We start from the raw sequence: 4,728 nt of genomic DNA, 5'->3' as shown, positions 1-4,728 counted from the left end.
CCGGGTGGGAACAGAAGTTCCTAAGATCTGTTCCAGGTCGCAGTTTCTCAGCCTGTATGAGCCGCCTTTCCGGCTGGCAGTTCAATGGCTTGCTCTCTTAAATTGATCATGCTTTTTTAAATTATCTAGGACTGCCTACTCAGGGGAGGTACTACCCATAGTAGGCTGGGACCCTCCACGTTATTCTCAATCAAAAATAAATGCTCCATAGCCATGGATGCAGTCTAGTCTGAGGGAGGAAATTTCAAGGAGGAGGTTTTCTCATTCAAAGGACACTTGGTATGTTATTGATAAAAAAAAGAAAGAAAGAAAGGAGGGAAGGAGGGAGAAAGTAGGAAGAGATGGAGAAAGAGAGAGAGAGAGATAGAGAGATAGAGAGAGAGAGAGAGAGAGAGAGAGAGAGAGAGAGAGAGAAAGTGAGAGATGGAGAAGACAAGAAATATACACATAGAAACACACAATGAGAAGGTAACTAAGGGTAAGGCATAGGGGGAAAAACGCTTTTAAAAGAACAAGAAAATCTTCAATCTCTTGCAACTTACTCTAACTTCCTTTTTTCAAAACTTTTAAAATCATTGACATGGGTCAGCTCTTCTCTGGTACATCTAAGAATGAAGACAATGCAGATTTGGTGTCCAGCTTCAATGCATATTTTTAAAACAGTAAGACAGAATACAAAATCATTGATCAGGAAACCATCCAATTGATCGAGTTACACCTGAGCAAAGGAAACATTCTAGGGGTAAACTCTGCGATCAGTGATGCATTGAAAATACTGATAATGCCCTAATCAATATTGCTGTGACAGGAGAGTCTGGAGCAGGGAAATCCAGCTTCACCAATGCCCTGAGGGGGATTGGTCCTGAAGAGGAAGGTGCAGCAGAAGTTGGAGTAGTAGAGACAACTGAGATGAGAACTCCTTACCAACATCCCACAATTAAAACATTGACCTTATGATACCTGCCTGGTATAGGAACTCAGAAATTTCCACCAAATACTTATCTGGAACAAGTGAAATTCAAGGAATATGATTTCTTCATTATTCTTTCTGCCACACGTCTGACAAAACATGATCTAAACCTCACCAAAGAAATCAGAAGTATGGACAAGAATTACTACTTTGTGAGAAGCAAGGTGGATATTGATTTAGAAAATGAAAAGAAATTCAAACCAAGTACTTTTAACAGAGAAAAGATTCTGGAGCAGATCCGAAGCTATTCTGTGAAACAGTTTAGGGAAAATAACATGGCTGTACCACAGATTTTTTTTGATCTCTAGCCATGATTTATCTAAGTACGATTTTCCAGTCCTGATAGAAACCCTGATTAAGGATCTCCCTGCTCAAAAGGGCCACAATTTTATACGTTCCCTGCCTAACATTACACAGGCAGTTGTTGACAAAAAGCACAAGTCTACACAGCAGTTGATCTGGCTAGAAGCCTTCAAGGATGGACTTTATGCAACTTGTCCTGTAATGGGCATCCTCACAGATAATGATGAGAAAAAGCTGACTGAGAGTTTAAACCACTATCGAAATCTCTTTGGAGTGGATGATGTATCCTAGAGATTCTAGCTAAGAAGTACCAAGTGCCTGTTGAACAACTGAAAGAAATAATTAAGTCTCCTCATTTGTTGAATACTAACATAGAGGAAACATTAGGAAAAAAGATTTTGAAAATTTTAAAGACAGTTGGATTAGCTGCTGGTGGGCCCCTTGCTACAAGTCTTTATTTCGGGAAAACCTATCATTTACATTTTCTTTTCCTGGACACAGTGGGTGAAGATGCCAAAGCTCCCCTTCAATGGACTTGTTCAAAAAACTAGTTCATATTCAACTTCTCCACAGCTTCTGACCCTGACAACATCAAGTAATCAATACCAGAAAAATCTCTAGAAAAATTCCCCCTCTGATATCTTATCTTTATAGTCATTCTGCTACTACCAAGGGATAATATGAGGGTAAAGACCATGTAACTTAATATGTAAGAACTTGACAAACCCCAATTCTTCCTCAATGCTTTCATTTCCCCCATGTCCTTTTCTCCTTCAACTACACATGCACACTTGAATACATGCACACATGCACACTTACACACACATCACACACAAAAACATACCACCAAATATGTAAAGGTAAACACACGAAGTTATACTAGGTGTTTGGTAGGCATTTTTCCTAATCAGAACATTCTAACGAAGATTCAGGAAGCTGGGATCTCTATCCATGGTACATAAAACACTTGGCATGGTAGTTTAAAAACATAGAACACCATAGATTCATTTGTTTGAATGCCTTACCCATAGGGAGAGGCACTCTTAGAAGGTTTTGCTTTGTTAGAAAAGGTGTTACGGTGTTGGGGCACGCAGGTGTATATGAGGTCTCATAGAAGTTCAACCTATACTCAGTTTTCTACACAGTCTACTTCTGCTGCCTAGAAATCAAGATGTGGACCTCTTGTCTCATCCAGACCCATAGCAGCCTGCACACTAACATGCTTCCCACCATGATAAAAATGGATAAACCTCTAAACTGTGAGCCAGCCCCATTGGGTGTAGGTCATGGTGTCTTTTTACATCAGTTGAAACTCAAAGAGACAAACTGATACCAGGAACTGGGTATTGCTCTGATAGGTCTGAAAATGTTTTCATTTTAAGGAATTTGGACTTTGGGAGTATGTTTTAGAAAAGCAGTGGAAGGCTCTAGGACCTATTTAATGGGGTATAGCAGGAAGAACATGGAAGAGTGGGGTGCTAGTGGTGATTTAATATATGACTCCTAGATTAAGAGTTTTCAGAGGAAAATTATTTTAGTATGTTGCCTAGACATCATCCCTGTGTTATTTTGGTGAAGATTTTGACTGTTTGTTTGTTTGTTTGTTTGTTTGTTTGTTTTGGTTTTTGCCTTGTCAAAAGACTCAGCCTAAAGTGAAAAGTTTTAGATTCATTGCATTCACAAAGGAATTCTCAAAACAGTCAAACATAGACACTGTCCTTTGGTTCAGTCTTTTGAAGACTATTTGATGAAACAGTACAAACTTAGAGAGAGAGAAAATGTATAGTTCAAGGATTAAAGGGGCACTAGGAAGAGAACAAGAGCTATATCTGATGTTCTGGAGGCTAAAAAGATTAAAAATACTAAATAGAATTAAGGGAAACCTCAAGAAAAGATTTTACCAGATAAGTTTCCATTTTATAAAAAGTAATGAAAGAGAAGCTTAAATTCAGCTTTTAATCCCAGTCTTTAGGTGACAGGGGCATGCGTCAGGGGCTTAAGCTCTGTCAGTCTAAGGAGCAAGTTCCAGGAGAGCCAAGTGACAGATGCCTTGAAGGAAGAGCTGCTGTAGACAAGTGGGCTTCCTGGAGACAACCAACTGTTTACTTCAGCGGCTAGGGGTGTGTACGCTGAAGATGCACAACCCCAAGGGATGGATTTCAGGATTGTTTCTTGCTACTGAAGCACCTTCTCATGATTGTCATTGCTATGTTCCTTAAATATCTCAAGCACACTCTAATTGGACTTGGGGTGGACCTCACTACCTATAGCCTGGTGTGATTCATTCTTGGTGATAGCCCACTCTACTGGGCAATTTTCCTCAGATCAACATGAAGATGAACATTTATGAGATGATATTGCTTAAAGTAACTAATGATTTTACAAAATTTCTTGTTTGATTTAAGTAGTTTAAGGAAGACATAGTATTGACAGAAAATGTAAGGACATGGGTTAAGTTCATTTATGAGATGATATTGCTTAAAGTAACTAATTATTTTACAAAATTTCTTGTTTGATTTAAGTAGTTTAAGGAAGACATAGTATTGACAGAAAATGTAAGGACATGGGTTAAGTTGTTTTAATGGAAAGATATAAAAAAGTAAGAAAAAAGAATAGAATGTATCCTTTCTTTGTAGAACAGTAAATAAAGACTGTATAGGTCAGAAAGGAGTACATTGCGCTTTCATGGCTTTCAAGTCTATAATTGTACTAGAGAGAAAAATAGGCTTGTGACAAGTAAATTAATGATCGACGAAAATATTTCATTATAGGCTGGGTCTGAGTTCCTGGATCTTGTGATCTAAGGATGCAGCCAAAGGCACAGGTTTGTTGTGTACCATAAAAAGCAGGGTTATGAATAACAATTCTTTTGTGAGTATAAGAACAAAAACCAAATGATTAGCAGGTTAACATGAATGCGAATTCAGAAATAATATGAAGAAACGATGATCTCTTTCTTGGTAAATACAAATTGTCAGCTAAGCATAGGAAACCTTGCTGCTATGGACTGGCTTGCTTAACTTTGTTTATGAATGTCATGAGAAGTATGGCTTTGGGGTTATATTGACCTTATGAAGAAAAGGATAGATGTGAAATGTTTATTTAGTTATGAATTTCAAAGAAACAATATATAATAAATAATCCTATTATAATTTCCTTTTGTGTGATAATTTTATCTGCTTTTGAAGACTATCTTGTGGTGATTTTAAAGAATATGTAATTTGTGGCTATGTGGTAATTTTTCTTACATAAAGAACTTTGTCTTAAATGGTCAGGGTTTAAATGTCAAGATTTCTACAAAAAGGAAGGTAAGTATTCTTCCCCCTCACACTGGGATTTTGACCAGTTCTTCAGTCAAGTATGACTATTGACTGTTTTCCCTCAGCAGCCTGCATGGACTCTCCCATGGTGTGAATGACAGCCACAGAGCAGGAAGTTCCTTGGTCACTAAAACT

General features: G+C 37.9%; 1 pseudogene across 1 annotated transcript; it reads left to right on the top strand.

Annotated features, from left to right (window-relative positions):
* The first annotated feature begins 580 nt into the window (after positions 1-580).
* LOC308423403 (interferon-inducible GTPase 1-like) lies at positions 581-1,824 on the top strand (annotated as a pseudogene). Its single transcript has one exon. The product of its transcript is annotated as an interferon-inducible GTPase 1-like (transcript).
* Positions 1,825-4,728: the final 2,904 nt, after the last annotated feature.

This window comes from Micromys minutus, assembly GCF_963924665.1.
Source record: "Micromys minutus genome assembly, chromosome: 8".
In the NCBI taxonomy this organism is placed as follows: domain Eukaryota; kingdom Metazoa; phylum Chordata; class Mammalia; order Rodentia; family Muridae; genus Micromys; species Micromys minutus.
Note: the sequence above shows the minus strand (reverse complement) of the source record. Positions and strands in the feature narration are given on the sequence as shown.